Raw genomic sequence first — 17,595 nt, 5'->3', positions numbered from 1 at the left:
CATAAGCAAAGAGAAAAAAGCCAGAAGTGGCGCTGGCTCAAGTGGTAGAGTGCTAGCCTTGAGCTAAAGAGCTGAGGGACAGCGCCCAGGCCCAGAGTTCAGGTCCCACGACCAGACCCCCCCCCAAAAAAAAAGTTTGCAGAAGTAGGAGTCTCAACCCATCGTACTAACACTTTGTGGTCTTCTGTTAGCTCTATTACTTGAATAATACTGAAAGAACCATTTAACTTTTTCTTGCATTGGTTATCTTCAAAAAAAATTCTGATGTTCGGCCTACTTTATGTGGATTTTTGTGAGTACGTTACACTGTCTCAAATGCAAAAATGCTTTAAAAATTGGAAGAATGTGATACATAATGTATGGTCACTATTTGTAATAAATTCTGTTTACCATTTATCTGGAACCTCCAACATTCTCTGATACTTCTTTTGTCCTTGGAATTCTCTCTGAGCTTTGTTAGAGTTTTTGGACCTTTTGAGTTGTTTTGGCTTACTAATTTTAGTCTTTGTCGATTCAGTGTTACATGTTGGGGACAGTATACATTAACAATGTAGTCCTTGCTAGAAGATAAAATAAGCTGATCATGGTGGTTTAAGCTTGTAATCCTAACTGCTTGGGAGATGCAGCAGGTGAGCATGGTTCAAGGCGACCCCAGGCAAAATTTTCCCCCACACTCCATTTTAACCAATGACTGGGTGTAGTGGCAGGCCTGTTAGCCCTGCTATTAGGGAAACACAGTGACTGGGTACAATGGACCTGTCTATCATCTCCAGTGATACAGGAACGTGTACATAGGAGAACTGCAACATGGTCCTGCTTGGCATAAAGAACAAGACAGTGTAAAAAGGGACTGGAGGCATGGCTCAGGTATGGAGTGAGAATTCCAAAATTCTGTCCAAGCATCACCCTAGCATCATAGAATTCTTTTTCTATTCAATTCTGCTGGGACCCAATAGAAGCTGGTTCTCTTCAATATTATGAATCTCTGCTGAGATATGGTCCACTTTTCTGAGTTATAATTATTAGTCCCTTTGCATTGGCTCTAAGTATGATTTTTTCATATTATATATGTGTCTATTCATGTATATATAAATTTATGTATATATTATATATGTATACACACATATGGTGATGTTCAGAATGGTTAAGTACAAAGGCACAAATGGTTATGCAAGGCATTACAACTATCTAGAATTACCATTCGTAAAACAAGGCTTATTTTTTTGGTTTAAAGAGTTATTATAAGTTTGCCTTTTTAGATGTTCAATAATGCCCATCCAATAAAATGCTTGTTCTGCCCTGGGATGAGGCTACATCTTTTTTATGTGAAAAGATGCTGGAGTTGGTAAAATGTATGGAAAAGTGACTACCAACAATGGGCAAGCCAACTGCAATATGGTTCCATGAACCCTTGATATGATAGTTGTCTGACAAAACTTTCTACCACACAGCTGTCATTGATTTGTATGTGTGAGACTAAAAGCAACAGTGATTGAATGTTTAGTATATTCCAGGCTTAGATATTTTATATATGTCATTTAACTTTGATTATTCTTATTTTCCCCATTTTATAAGGAAGGAAATTGAGTATAGAGTGATTATAAAATTTTTCCAAGGGAGTGTGAGGGGAGGGAAGGCAGGAGAAGAAGAACAGTGTTAACTGTTCAAAAATACATGTACTCATTACCTTACATAACTTATTTACTAACCTTTTTGTATACCTTTACAATGAAAAAAAACAGATTTTTTTTCCCAAGATTATACAGTTGGGCGATGGTAAAATTAAGATTTGAAGTAGGACTATATAACATAAAATGAAAATAAGAAAATAGAATTATTTATAAATATAATTAAACAATATACATACTTGTATACAGACATTTTAAAGCTTGCTTTTGTAAAATGTTTTTAGATAAGGTTTCACTATACCGGTTCATGCTGACCTTGAACTTGCTATTGTAGCCCAGCCTGGCCTTGAACTTGAACTTGCTACATAACCGATCTTGGCCTTGTACTCCCTATTCTGTCTCAGCCTCTCAAGTGCTGGGATTATGGGAATGCACCACCGTACATGGCTTTTCTAAATTATTTTATGTGGCTTATAACAGGGGTATACAAAGAGAATAGAGAATCAGGGTCACAAGGAAGAAAATGCTGAACAATGAGATCCAATTTGAGAGCAAGAAAAAAATGTGTTGACTTTTAAAATATTTAACCTAGGTAAACAAATAGCTGTTTATATTTTAAATCTCAACATTATAAAAAATAAATTTTGTGAAAGCTATGATTAATACTAGTCTTTTTTTTTCTAGTCTTCCTTTTTTTTTTTTGTACTAGTCCAGGGCTTGAACTCATGGCCTGGGCACTGTCCCTGAGCATTTTGCTTACTACTTGAGTACTCTACCACTTGAGCCATTGCTCCATTCAACTTTTGGGGGGGATAGAGATAAGAGTCTCATGAGCTTTATTGCCTGGTTTCAAACTGTGATCCTCAGATCTCAGCTCCTTAGTAGCTAGGATTACAGACTAGTGCTTTGCTTCTGAATAGTTACTCTGAAGTAAAATGTTAAAAACCTATAAAGTATTTCCAAAAATTAAAAAAAATATTACATGGAAGTTAGTAAGGAAGTTCTTTTCTTACTTCGTCTTGAAGTCTAAATTTATAATGCTGGAGACTGGAACGCTATTGCTTTTCCCAGCAACAGACAATTTTCCTTTTCTAGCATCTGGAATGTATAAGGGCCTAGCACATAGAACATAGAGTAGGCCTGTAATACAACAAAATACTCAATATAAATGTATAGGCAATGTGTGTTTCCAAAAAAAAATTTTTTTTTCTAATTCTAAAGGCTTGGCTTGTAAGGAATTATTTACACTTTTGCTCATTCATCCTGATCAGTTAGCATCTTGCACTGTTAGAAGTCTCCAAACTAGAACGTAAAACCTGGAATGTGTGCTAAGTTTATATCAAAGATTCTACATTCAAATACACTTTGAAAGATATTAAAACTCTATTTAATTTTGTTCTGCTGACTATATTCTTTATAACAATAAATAACATTCAAGTAGTGACATTTTAATGTATACATGAATGTGCATATGCAAAGGCTTCCTGTTCATTTTACTAATAATGTGTGACCTAAAGATTTGAGGACTCTGGCTTTAAATAATTGTTCAAAGTAAAGAGTAATTTGCCAAAAATGTTTTTGTGATGATAAAAATAAAGTATGTTTTCCTATGATGGAGTTTGGGGGTAAAAGTGAGGAGTAAGCTAGTCTTTTATGTTTTTCAAGATATACAAATACATACTAGCAAATAATTGCTAATACTACACCTAGCAGTTAAATATAGTAATTCTTGGTGAATCTTTTTTTCCAAAAAAAGACCATAGTGAGTTGGAAGTTTTGCCTCCAACTGCATCTAGTTCCTAAAGCTTGTCATTTTGAAGAAAGGTTTGTTAAGCTACTCAAATCCTTTGCTGAGTATTGAAAGTTCTGGGTTTAAGTACCTTTTTTTTTTTTTTAAACTGGTATTCTGTACAATATCAAACATCCTATCTAATTTGTCCTGTCTTCATTTGTCTTATGAATAGGAAAAATAATACTTATTTTTAATACTTATTATTAATACTTATTAATACTGACCTCAGAGCAGTGTAACGTGGATAAAGAACACTTCCCTTCTGTCAACTAAATGCAGAGGTCATTACTATAACCTCTAATAATATTATCTGAAAATACTGGATTTTTATATCCTTTCCCTGAAAATGATTTTCATTTAAAAATAAGTATATTTGTAAATATCACTGTTTTCTAAACATTATAAAGTTATGTTTTTTCCTTCCCCACTCTTGTACACTCATTTGATAAATGTCATCTTTACAGATGTGAGAAAAAAACTTAAGATGCATCACAGAAATAAAAGGGGACTTGAAGTATGTTCTCATTCAGGTTTCCTTTAACTTTAAAGCTATGCATCTAGGCTTTAAAATCATATTGTTTACCTTGTCTTCAAAATATTTGTGTTTAAGAATAATTCACAGACTCTTAGTCAGATGGAACCTTACAAAAACATCTGGGTCCTAGGATAATATGCCTGGCACATAGTAGATGCTGAATAAACATTTAATGAAGGCAATCTGGGAAAAGCTGCTTATTTTAATCTTAAAATACAAACTAAAATCAACTGTGAGAATTAGTGACTAAATATCGCTGAAGATTACTCAACTAGTTAAATTAAGAGTTGAGTCTAAAATTTATTCCTCTTAATTTCTAGTTTTGGCTTTTCCCCCAACAACCTGTTGACTTGCTTATATAAGACTGTCAAATATAACCTCCCGAAGATGCATAGAGAAAAAAAAATCACTAAGATTATCTGTCATGTTCACTATCTCCAAAGTCACACCATAGATAGTGTTCACATATGATGGAAAATATGTAAAATAAAAACCATATGAATGTGCACAGCCCCCACCCCACATACATGTAAATACATGATAAAATATTAATCTTGTATATATTCAACGAAAAGGCCTATTTTTAAGGCAAAGGGTCAACTGCCAATCTTCCACACTTTTTCTACTTTATAGCACGTTTGCAGCACAGGTGATTGAACTCCTCTCACCAGCTGAAAGTAGACTGGCTATTTTTTGTAAAATGTTTATCGTTGTTTCTGTTCATTGCATTGATTTTCTTTCCCCCTGATTTTACCTAGGAGTGAGGCACTGTCAACCCCAGCAGATTATAGCCCTAATAAACTTATCTTGCACTCTTTTGGCCTATGTGATAGCTGGCCCATTGACAAAAGAAATTCAGGCTGATAAAAGCCTTTCTTGGCCACTTGTTAGCCAGACGAGGCTGTAAAATCATAATACAATGCACGCCTCTTTCATGGGGCACCACACAGCCGCGATCAGAAAAATCCCCCTCACTTCCATATCCAGTGGAGTTGTAGTTTATTACCATAACCCTCCCAAGTCAAAAGGACACCACTTTGAAGCCCGGCAACTTGGCACAGACAGGGTTTTCCCCCCTGCCCCCTCACTCCGCTGGGCCTCGCTACCTGTCCTCTCCTACTGTCTACAGGTCCCGAACATTAGAAAATAGAAAAATGTGATGATCTTTGTGTGTCTCAGTAAAATGTGTGTATGTGTGCGTGTGTTTGGGTGTAACGGGCCTCCTGTTTGGCCGCGCGGCCTGTCCGTCAAGGCGCGGGCCAATGGCAGGCTGCCTTATATAAAATGAGTGTTTTCAGTCTCTCCGGGTTGCATGTACTGTATGTGGAGCAGCGTACAGTGGAGCGGAGGCAGAGCGGCTCCGCGAGCTCCTCTGCACTTTCCCATAGAGGAGCCCCGGCTGGCCGCGGAGGGCGAGCTGCACACACGCCCTCGCGCCCGGCGAGCCCGCGAGGTAGGCGCCCCCCGGCCCCGCGCCCTCCGCGGGCGCTCTCTCCGCACTTTCTGTTTTCCTCCTCACTTGCGAGCCGCGGGGCTGCAGCCCCAAGGACTCGGCGGCGGGAGCAGCGGCGGCGGCGGCGGCAGCAGCAGCAGCCGGTAGGGTGGACTTGAGGAAGGCGAGGGAACCCCGCGCGTCCGGAGCCGCCGCCGGCCCGCCGCCTCCCGGGGGGCACTTTCCCCCCTCCGCCAAAACTTTGGGTCGGGCGAGGTGGGCCGAGGGCGAGGGTGGCGGCGGCCGCGCCGGCGGGCCCGGGGGCGGCGGGGGGCGCGCAGGCAGTGCCCGGCGGGCGGGAGGCTGGGGGCCGGGCTGGGGAGTACTAGGCCAGCCGGTGCCAGGCTGCGTTTGCAACCAGCACCTCGCGGCGGGCGCACGGGGCTGCGCCGCCCGAGGGGGGCACGGAGCCGGGGCGCGGGGCTGAGCCGCCCGGAGGGGGGGGGAGGGAAGAGAGAGGAAAACACACACACACACTCACACTCACACACATACACACACAACAAAACAACCCCCGAGCCCTCACACCCGCGGACGGGCGAGCGGGCGGGCTCGTGGCCGCCCGGGGAGCCCCAAACTTCCATCTCGGTGAAAGTACGTGGTGAGCCCCAGCCTGGGCTCGGGCTGCCCGGGGGAGGTGGGGCCTGGGCAGCCGGGGGCCGGGGAGGAAGGTGCGGGAGCCCAGCCCTCCGTGGATTCACGGAGCGTTTTCGTGTGCGTTGGTGACCGGGAACAGTAGCCCCGGTGGCTCGTTCGTCTGGAGAGTTGGGGTTGGGGTGTTCCGGGCCCCGAGGATCGGCGCCCTCTCACCCCCACCCCCCACCCCTCACTCAACGCGCGGCGAGTAGAGAAAGTGTGGTTTTAGTGCCAGGGTAGCCTGGAGGGAGGACTTGGGGGGAGATGAGGGGGGGGAGAGAAGGAGAAGGGAGAAGGGAAGAGGAGAGGGAGGGGGGGAGAGGGGAGGGGAAGAGGGAGAGCGAGAGAGGGGGAGGGAGGGAGGAGAGAGGGGAGGGGGAAGAGGAGGAGGGAGGCTGTGTCAGGATTTTGCTTGAATGTGGGATTATGTTGTGTCAATAAGTTTAAGGTGGGGAGAGCGAGGCTGGGGGTGGGGGTGGGGGGAGGAGGAAGGCCTTGGCTGTTTTAAAGTCTCGATTCTGAAGGTAAGTTATGGCATCGCCTGGTCGCGATGACAGAAAACTTGCAGCTCCTTTATCCGCGGATGGGGTCGACGCCTCTGGAAAGAGCTCCCCCGTCCTCGGGAGCCACACTCGTGTTACACTGTTATTTGCTTGCGATCCGGGTCGCTAGTAAATTACAGAAATCAGACCCGAGGTCTCCTTCCCTGCTCCACCTCGTCTCGCTCGCTCACCCTCCGCTGTGTATGATTTCTTTTTTTTTTTTTTTTTTGGTAAAAAATTATTTATTTCGGGGGGTATTGTATTGAAACTTCACGTAACTGAGACCGTACCCGAGTCTTGTAATTGACCAGAACCTCGAATCCTAGAATCTGGAACACGTTTCTGTGTGAAATAATACCCGCGATCATTTCTGCTAAATGAGGAAGGTAAAACGAAACGATGCAAAAAGCTAAGACACAACATGTACGACAGAGGAGGGGGGGGAGCGAGAGAGAGAGAGAGAGAGAGAGAGAGAGAGAGAGAGAGAGAGAGAGAGAGAGAGAGAGAGAGAGAGAGAGAGAGAGAGAGAGAGAGAGAGAGAGAAGCTATTTTTTGCTTTCCTTTCTGTGGAAAGGAAAATAAAGCGTGCATTCCCCTTCCTTCCCTGTGTGTAGGGTCCAGGCAATATTTCCACTGTCTGAGGACACATTCGTCCAGGTAGATCTTGTTGAAAAGTTTCTCGAGGTGGGGTGGAGGTGGGGGGGGCCGCCGGGGGGAGGTGGGTGGAGGTGGTGGGGGATGGGGACCGAGCGAGCTCTGCCTCGGTTAATGGTCATTGGCCTGGGGCTTTGAAACCATTGCCTGTCCTGCTAATGACACGTCCAGTTCTCGTCTCCCGGCCGCGGACTGGCGTTCTCGGGGGGCTGGCTGACGGGGACCGGGCTGCTTTCCCCGCGCGGGGACGGAGGGGAGCCTCTCCGCCATCCCTCGGGGTGACCCACTCGCGGCGTGGGTCCCCCTCCCACGCGCATCCTCCCTCCCCCTCCCCCCTGCCCGCCGCCGCCGCCACCACCACCTCCTCTCCTCCCTAGACTTTTGTAGCCAGTCGGCGGCCAGGGGGCGCGGAGGGTCCCTGGCGCGAACGACCCCGCGCGGCCACCCAGAGCCCGGCCCCACGCGCGCCACGCCGCGTGGTCCAAGCTGGGAATGGTAGCTCGGGGCCGGGCGGCGGCGGCGGTGGTGGTGGCTCCCGGGAGAAGGGGGGGGCAGCGGAGGCAGTGGCGGCGGGATCTTCGCTGGGGCCCCGCGGGGAGGAGGAGGAGGACGGAGAAGAGGAGGTGGAGGAGGAGGAGGAGGAGGCACGGGAGGAGGAGGGACGGGAGAAGGGAGGAGGGGAAGGAGGAAGAAGAGGAGGGGAGGGAGGCGTTTTCTGCCCAGACCGCCACCAGTTCGAGCGGGCATGGGCACAGGGACACCCCACTCGTTGCTCCTCCGTGGTGGAAAGGTGTTGGGAAGACTTTTCTCCCCCTGTTCCTCCCAGTGGGTGGGCTTTGCACTTCATCATCATTATTATTTTTCCTTCCCCCTCTTCCCCAAAGCAAGATGGACTCTTTTGCCTTTCTCTTTTCTCCCTCTGCCTTTTGCTTCTGTCTTGTCAGCCTTTAAGATCGACATTTTGTACTAAGATGCAAACTTGATGGTGACCAGCAACAAAGCCTGGGTGGGATCCTCCGCTCCCTCCCGGCCTCCCTCCGCGCCTCCCAGCTCCCCCCACCCCGACCTCCACAGTCCCGCCGGCCCTGCGCTCTCCACCTTGGGCTCTGGCGAACGTGTTTTCCAGTCTGTTCCGATCTCCAATCTCGGGATTGGGACCCGGGGCGGGCTTTATTTATTTATTTTTGGGAGGTGGCTGTGGCTGCCCGGGTCTGCCAGGCTGGAGGACCGCGATACCTGGACCGGCTGCCTCCGCGGTGGCACCTCCCGCTGGCTCCCGGGCACGGTGCGGAGGCTCTCGGACTGCCTGCCTATCGATCTCTGTGATTTGGTTTACTGGTGTATTTATCCTGGGGGCGGTGATCACTTGTGCAAGTTGATGAATGATCCCAGTGTGGGTTTGCCTTTGCAGAACGGATCAACTTTCTGCTTTGTACCGAGGGGAGGGGGGTGGTAGGAAGTGAGGGTTGTGGAAAGACCCTACCCTGGAAAGCCAGCCCAGCTGTCCTCCTGTCCTCTGTCCTTAGAATATGGGGAGCTGCTTTCCCTTTCTTGTCCCTACAGCTCTTGCTTGGCGCAGGGTGGAGAAAGGTAAGGAGTTAGTGGGGAACTGGAGGGCTGGCTTTTGGTGTCTTTCCTTCATAGGTACTATAGGATGTGGGATCCTATTACTGAAAAGCCTTACTGATGATACACCCTTTATTTGTACTTTATAGGGTACTGTCATACGACAAAGGCTTTGCTGCTGTTCATCTTATTCCCGTGTACTTCCCATTTATCTTCCTGGGTAAGTATGCAAACTGTTCATACTGGGAAGCTGGAGGGCGATTAGTGATAACATAACAGCCCTTATTGTTCACCCAAGAAGAGGCTTTATTGAAGTTACCATACCCCCAGAAAGCCTACCTAACTGAGTTTCTCATAGTAGGAGTCAGTTTATGATTCTTTATTTTTTAGACCTCATTTCCAGGCTATTATTATTAAGATAGTTTAAATATTCACTTCTTGTTTATCTAGAAGTGTCCTTTGAAAACCAGTTTTCTGATAGGCATTTGAATTGATAATGAAATTTTACACTGAGTTGAAGGCTTAATAAATATATTAGTACCATAGGAAGCTTGCAGTTTATGATGTGCAGAAAGCCTCTTGCTTTTTCACATCTCTCATCTTGAATAACCTGTGGCTAGTAACAGTTTTAAGTTGGGAAAGGTGGGACTGGATAGTGCAGTAAATTTAAGTGTAAACTTAATTAAAAACTGACTATAATTTCTTTCAAAGTTTACATAGTTGGAGAAAGTAAAAGAATTTTAGTAATTTCTATAATCTCTATAAAAAATAAAGTGACTTTGAGATTGAAAAAAATTTTTTTTCAGATATATACCTTCTGAATAGAAAAATCTGTGAAATATATGAGGGATAGTGTCTGAAAAGTTTGTGAGATGTAGTGAAAGGAGGATTTATAGAGCATTTGAAACCACAGAATGAGCAGAAAACTAACTGGCAAGTTTGCTCCCCCCATTCTGAGGGAACACCTTAGATATTGTTAAAAGCAGCTGTAGTACTTTTTTTATTTTACCAATATTAATTTGGAGATTATGTTTTATGCATGAAGATGAATAGTTTCCATAACAAAATTCAAATATTATATTTGTTTTGCTAGGTGGGATATTGGGTATATTAATAAAATATATTGAGTTTGAAGATCAGGTCTTGGTAGTAGTCTCCACCCAGTTACAAAATATACTTTGGCAATAAAGACTGTAGGTAATCTCTGCATCCAACACACTTACAGAATTTGAATATTACTCTACATAGTGGTTTTTTTTTCATTATTTTGTACCAGGCCTGGGGCTTGAACTCATAGCTTGGACACTGTCCCTGACTTTTTGCTCAAGGCTAGTGCTCTATCACTTGAGACAGCTCTATTTTTCGGTTTTGGTCGTTAATTGGAGAAAAGAGTCTCATGCTTGGGCTGGCTATATAAGGTGATCCTCAGATCTTAGCCTTCTGAGTATCTAGGATTATATAGCCACTGGCACTAGCAAGGTAGTTCTTTTTATTGGAAATCTCATATGTCACATATATAACAGGCCAATTGGAATAGTCACAATGAGATTGTTCTTGTAAGATGAATTTAGTGTACACCAAAGTATGTGGATTTCAGTGTCATTTACTTTTTTTTTTGGTCGGTCGTGGGGCTTGAACTCTGGGCCTGGGTGCTGTCCCTCAGCTCTTCAGCTCAAGGTGAGCGCTCTACCACTTGAGCTACAGCGCCACTTCCGGTTTTCTGGTGGTTTATTGGAGATAGGAGTCTCGCGGTCTTTCCTGCCCGGGTTGGCTTTGAACCGCGATCCTCAGATCTCAGCCTCCTGAGTAGCTAGGATTACAGGCGTGAGCCACCAGCGCCCGGCTTCATTTACTTTTTAAACTTATTTAGGAGGAAGTTTTTGTTTTTGCAACAGAAGTAATATTCTAAAACATACATTTATACATTGAAGTTCATTACTTTGTCAGTGAACTTTTAATGTTACTTTTTCTATGGATAAATATATGCCCAATTCAGAAATTAGTATAAGCATTGGTATTAGAATAAAAGCATTCTGAAGAACTCCTGCATTTCAAGATTTTAAATGACTGCTTCATTAAAACAGTATTTTCAGCCACAGTCTTTCTCTTTGAAGTCAGGAAGTGGTTTTGATAGTAGAAAACTTGGAATGATGATTTTTTTTGTTGTTGTTCATTTGCTTTTTTTGTCCTAGTACTAGGGTTGAACTCAAGGCCTTGTGCTCTTGGCACTCTACCACTTGAGCCATGCCTCCAGTTCCCTTTTTTTTGTGCTTGTTATTTGGAATTCTTGAGGAATTTTCTGCCTGGGCTGGCTTCAAATTATGGTCCTTCAGGTCTTAGCCTCCTGAGGAGATAGGGATTACAAAATAGGAGCCACCAGTACTTTTTTATGGAATGGACATATTTAAAAAACCTCTTGTGGAGTCTTTAATTCCCATTTCTTGAATTGTGACTAGAAAATGTTTTTCTCCCTTCTCCATGTCTCTCTACCTGAATCTCGTTATACTAAAATAAATGCTTGCTAAAATCTGAAAAAAGTCACCTTGTTAATGAATTAGCAGTTATTTGCATCTTAAATGTATTTATTAGGTGTGAGGCTTACTTCTCAAAATAAGAATTTAATGAAGTTCTTGCTTCTCCATTATCAAATGTTTTCAAACTTCCCATTTCCTTATTCTACATATCTATTGAGTTCTGAAACTGAAGCCTTAGTTTGCATTTCATATTTAATGCTATTATAAAGGTGGCCTGTTTGCTTTGTAGTGTTACATCTTTGGTCATACTAGAGTAGTTTTAGGGATACTCTTACCAGAGACTTGGATAATCTAAAAAGACTTAGAAATTTTAGTCTAAAAAAAGTTCATTTATCTTCATATACAAATTTTTAAAGGAATGTCATATTTTGTGAGACTATAATAGTTTGCGAGATAACTGCTTTTAATAGAGAGATAATAACAAGTCTGAAAATAATGTGTAATTCAGAGCTATAATAATAAAAAGCTATATTTTTCAATAGAATTGAAAGGCATTTCTAATTATTAGTCATTAACTAGAGTACATAAAATATGTAGGTAAAAGCAAGAGCTATATATATATATATATATATATATCCATATCTATCTATATGTGTGTGTTTTGTATGTATGTATGTATGTATTTTGTTGGTCGTGGGGCCTGAACTCTGGGCCTGGGCACTGTCAGCTCTTCAGCTCAAGGCAAGCACTCTAACACTTGAGCCTCAGTGCCACTTCCGGCTTTTTCTGCTTATGTGGTGCTGAGGAATCAAACCCAGGGCCTCAGGCATGCAAGGCATGCCTGAGCCACCTTCCCAGACCCAAGAGCTATATTATAGTTTAATCTTACCATACATATTAGTTACTTTATATTAGAAATCTTAGGAAAGTAAATGTTTCACAGATCAACTCTATTTAAAAAAAAACTTTTTGAAAATAGTGTCATTACAACTGTACTTGTTTTGGTCAATTTAAAGGAAACCCCTAGATTATTATTAGGATCTTACAGAAATGTTAAAAATATTTACAGTTGTGATATTCAAATTAACAGGTGAATTAATTTTGATGTATTTTTCTCACCATAAGTGAAAATTTGTAAATTATAATTTAAACTTTAGCTGGCAATTAAGGAAAAATTTCTTTTCTTGAACTTCCAGAAGTCTACCTCATGGTTTTTGCTTTTTTGATTTGACCATCTAGTGCACTTTTCAAGAAGTTCTGAGTGATACCTCCTCTCCTATATTTTTACTCAGATTCTTTATATTCTCACTATGAAATGAAAACAATACAACTTTAATAAAAACATTATAATTTCACTACTTTGGTTCAATCATGTATCTTGGATAAATCAGGTGTATATGGTCCTCAGGCTATACTTTGAGAAACAGTACTCAGAAGGTACTAAGGACTAAGACTGGCCAGAGGTTCTTCCAGCTTGAAGATTCTGTGGCTGTAATTCTATCAGTAGGTTTTGGCTACCTTAAGGGCAGTCATCACATAATGTGTCAAACTGTAGATATTTCTGTATTTTAAGTCATACATGAGGAAACTTTGAGTATACTTTCACTCAGCATTCATAGGAGATCATATTATCCTTTATAAGGCAATTACAGGTCCCTAAAATATCAGTTTACTGTTACATCATTTAAAAATGTAGAGATTATACTGAGAAATGTCGCATGTATTAATGAGTATTGTTTTCATTTATTTTCTTTCAAAGAAAAAGATACAATAGGAATTGCCAAGTATACAAGGGTATGCTAAAGAAGGCATTCCAGTTAAAAAAATTCTGTCATCTGCCGCTGGTGGTTCACACCTGTAATCCTAGCTACTCAGGAAGCTGAGATCTGAGGATCAGGGTTTGATGGCAGCCAGGGCAGGCAAGTTTGGGGCTCTTGTCTCTAATTAAGCACCAAAAAACTCAGCAGTGGAGCTGTGACTCAAGTGGTAGAGCACTCACCGTGAGTAAAAAGGATAACACCTAGGCACTGAATTAAAGCCCCAGGATTGGCATCAATCAATCAATCAATTAATCTATCAATCTAAAAGTATACATAGAAGACTGAGAATGAGGAAATGAAAGACAAACTATTAAATACCATGAAGCATTATATATCTACAAGAAAACAAAGCAATATTATGTGAATCAATTTGAGGATCTAGGTTGTTAAATAACTTTACATAGTAAGAAGGTTGTAGAAATGAATTCTTATGATGAGATAGATTTTATGAACTTCTTGAGAAATTTAAAATGTTGCAAAACATTAAATAAATTAGAAGTTAAACATGGTCTGAAGGTGATTATGCTCTTAACTGGAGTTATGTCCTAAAAGGGATGTACAAGATTCTGGTTTTTTTTTTTTTTTTTGTGGGTCATAGGGCTTGAATGCTGGGCACTGTCCCTCAGCTCTTCAGCTCAAGGCTAGTGCTCTACCGCTTAAGCCACAGCACCACTTCTGGTTTTCTGAGTGGTTTATTGGAGATAAGAGTCTCAGAGACTTTCCTGCCAGGCTGGCTTTGAACTTCGATCTTCAGATCTCAGCCTCCTGAGTAGCTAGGATACAGGCGTGAGCCACCGGCGCCCAGCAAGATTGTGTGTGTGTGTTTTTTTTTAATAACAAAAGACAGTTAACTTATTAAAAAAAAGAAATGAGAATAAAAATATTTTTAAAGCAGCTGTACTTCCAAAACGTATCGGCTTCCCAACTATATTTGACAAATATATTGGATAAATATATATGGTAAGAAATACATTCCCATCCACAAAAAAAAAAAGAACAAAAACTAAGTGCAGTCTCTTTGATGTTTTCTATTCCTATTTATCTTTGTAAACCAAATCTGTGTAAGCTATTTTTTTATTAAGCAAAAGATAAGAACTATTATCTACTAAATTGATTTTGTGACTTACAGGGTTTGAAAAATATCAGCCTCCAGAGGTTTTCAGACCCTATTACCAAATATTCCGATTTCCTGTTTGTGGGGGGTGGTCCAGGAACTTTTAGCTCTTACAGCAGGTGATTCTAAAGTAGGTGGGCAGTCTTCTGCTTAATTTTGAGAAACTCTGGTATAGGGATGGATGAGTAAAAATGGAAGAGAAGTCATGCTTTGAGTTCATTGCTTAGGCGGTTCCAGTTTCAACAATGTGGTGACATTCAGTCAGCACGATTGCAGGACTGACAGGGCCCCCTCCCATCATCCTTGGTAGATATTCCCATCGTAGCACATTTAGTGCAAAGAGTAAAGGCTTTGCAGCCGAAATGCTCAGGGTTCCACGTTTGCTGCCCCAGTTGCTTACTAGTTGTTACTTCATGGTTCTCAAACTTCCAATATTGTATGAGTAAAACAGATTTATCAGTATATACACTGTAATAATATGAGAACTACACAATATAGTAATCTGTAGTCAGCATCAAACATATATTATTTGCAAGTGGATCTCACTTTACTCTAACCCTGATGTTCAACATTTCTCAAAACTACTATTAGTTTTTCTTTACTCCAAGTGAGTCTTAATTTTGGCATCAAAAGGCCCTGTTGCAGTGCGTGCATCATGCGTGCGTGTGTGCGTGCGTGCATGTGTGTGTGTGTGTGAATATGTGTATGTGTGTGTGTGTATGTGTGCTGGTCCTTTGCTGTTTGAATGCAGGCCTGGGTGCGTGTCCTGGGCTTCATTTTACTCAAGGCTAGTGCTCTGCCACTTGAGCCACAGTCCCACTTCTGGCTTTTTTTCTGAGCAGTTTATTGGAGATAAGGGTCTCATGGACTTTCTTTCCCTGTCTGGCTTTGAACTCACTATCTTCAGATCTCAGCCTCCTGAGTGGCTAGGATTCCAGATGTGAGCCACTACCATTTGGCACATTTTATTTTATTTTTTAAAATTTCTTTCTAGTACTAGGATTTGAACATAGGGCAGTACTTGTGTTCCTTTTGCTCACTTGGCTAGTACTCTTCACTTGAGCCATACTTCCAGCTTGGCTTTTTGCTTATTTTTGGAAATGGAATCTTTTGGACTTTTCTGCTTGGGGCTGGCTTTGTACTGTGATCTCTGGATCTCAGCCTCACGAGTAGCTAGGATTATAGGAGTCACTACCACCCCTGTATCTGGTGCATTTTGAACTTGACATTAGTTGCTTGACAGATACTTAGGAAAGAAAAGGAAATATACCACAGTGCTTTTTTGGTTTTAGGAAATAGCTTTCCTAGCTCTTTCAATAGGCATAGCATAGCTGAAAACAGTACAATTTATCTGTGTCTACAAACTAGAGGAATCCTTGCCCCATGTATAAATACCAATCACATGTGTCTTGATGAAAGAAAATTTGAGAACTAATAATCTAAGACATCCTAGTATGTAGCAAAGTCATGAGAGAAAATGCTCAGCGCTGTCAGCTAATCACTTTGAAATGGAAAGAGAGATAGTCCTATGTTATAGATAGTTTTCTTTCTTTTCTTTTCCTTTTTTTTTTGGACATGCTAGGGTTGAGGATAGTAGAACCCAGGGCCCTGCACATACAATGTAAAGGTCTATCATAGAACTTAGATTTCTTGCCATAGGCTATGCCTATTTTTTTGCGGGGGGGTATATGGTAATTGTTTTATAATATTTGGTGTGACAAACCATTTCTTTTTCTATCAAGAAGGACTATGAATGCAAGTGAGAATCATAAAATGAAAATCTGTAATATTTCCTAATACATACATAAAATTATAATTATTCTATTGGGTGTATTCCTTATAATCAGTTTATATCTCCTGTCATGGAAGTTCAGAAGCATTTATATGTATGGTACTTAACAAATCACATTGCAAAAAATAGGTACCTAAGTAAATGAGGAGAAGATTAAGGGAGGATAAATGGGAAACATCCAAATCCTTGACATTTCAATGCAAAAAACAAACATTAGGGAAAATGAAAAGTGTTGTCAGAAACAAAGAAAGTGAAAACTCCAACAGGTGTCAAGGTTCTCAACAGTACTGTTACACATTAGTACACACTACCTCTTAACAAAAGGTTCTTTTGTACTTGTCCTAGGAGCTGAACTCAGGACCTGGGTGCTGTACCTTAACTTTTTTTTCAAGGCTAGTGCTCTTCCAATGCTTCACTTCCAGCTTTTCTTTTTCTTTCTTTCTTTCTTTCTTTTTTTTTTTTTTGTGAATAACTGGAAGTACGCGTTTCATAGATCCTCAGATCTTAGCCTAGAGTAGCTAGGATTATAGGCATGAGCCACTGGCTCCTGTGTCTTTTTTTTTTTAAACGAGACAGTTTGCTATCAAGATTTATTTGGTATCAAGACCTAACCCAGACTGTCATAGAGCTGTTTTAGGAAATTTTAAAGGCCACTTAGAAAGAATATTTTACATATTTACATATTTTACTATAGAACATATAATATTTATTGTTTATTATGAAGTGTCATCCTAGATCTAGCTAGGATGAGACATCATAGGTACTATTGAAAACTGTCCCTCCCTCCCTCCCTCCCTCCCTCTTTGCATCCTTCCCTTTTCTCCTTTCTTCCTTCCTTTTTTCTCCTGTGTGTGTTTGTGCTCGCACGCATGCTGAAATTGGGGTTGAACTTGGCCTGCCTTCTGTTGAATTTCAAGTTTTTTCTTCATTCAAGGTGGGTGCTCAATACTTAAGCCTCATCTCCACTTCCAGCTTTTTACTGGATAATTGGAATAAGAATAACATTTGTCTTTATGTTTGTTATTATGGTAAGACTAGCCAGTATTCATTTCATATAGACTGAAACTGTTATGCTAAAGAATTGTTTATTGATACCCGCTTTCATTACTTTCCTTGGTGTAAGAAGTTCATATAGATTGAGTAGTTCAGAGGGAATTTTATTAGCAATGTTGATTCTTTTAGTATTAAAAGAAGGTGCTGAGTTTCTTAGTTTTTTGTTTTTTTTTTGAGCAGGTTCTTGCAGGCTGGCCTCAAACTCAGGATCCTTTTGCTCTCAGCCTCATCAGTACAGGGATTATAATATTGCCATCTTCAAACCCATTGCTTTTCAGCTGTTAGTGGACCTCTCATAATTTCCCAAATATAGAGTTCTCATTGACTACAAAAGGAATGTAAAACTAGAAAAAATGAGTCTACACTCTGCTGTTAAACTTTGATTATCTTTTGAGTTTCTCAAAGTTTTATTTTCTTTCTTTCCTCTCTCTTTTCTTCTTTCCTTCTTTCCTTTCCTGTCCTTTTTCTTTCTTTTCATTTTCCTGATCACTCTCTCT

At 41.5% G+C, this 17,595-nt stretch overlaps 1 protein-coding gene across 13 annotated transcripts in view; it reads left to right on the top strand.

Annotated features, from left to right (window-relative positions):
* The first annotated feature begins 5,269 nt into the window (after positions 1-5,269).
* Positions 5,270-17,595, top strand: part of Bbx (BBX high mobility group box domain containing) — a 224,649-nt gene continuing 212,323 nt past the window's right edge. For 4 of the 13 annotated variants that reach the window (XM_070030307.1, XM_070030309.1, XM_070030311.1 and 1 more), the window contains exon 1: positions 9,046-9,065. The gene's annotated coding sequence lies outside the window, so the exon portion shown is untranslated. Of the gene's footprint in view, positions 5,409-7,188; positions 7,283-8,994; positions 9,066-17,595 lie in introns of those variants that run through there. The other 9 variants (XM_070030326.1, XM_070030317.1, XM_070030314.1 and 6 more) reach the window with 4 other exon arrangements.

This window comes from Dipodomys merriami, unplaced genomic scaffold (genome assembly GCF_024711535.1).
Source record: "Dipodomys merriami isolate MVZ:Mamm:240054 unplaced genomic scaffold, mDipMer1.0.p SCAF_2, whole genome shotgun sequence".
Classification (NCBI taxonomy): Eukaryota; Metazoa; Chordata; class Mammalia; order Rodentia; family Heteromyidae; genus Dipodomys; species Dipodomys merriami.
Note: the sequence above shows the minus strand (reverse complement) of the source record. Positions and strands in the feature narration are given on the sequence as shown.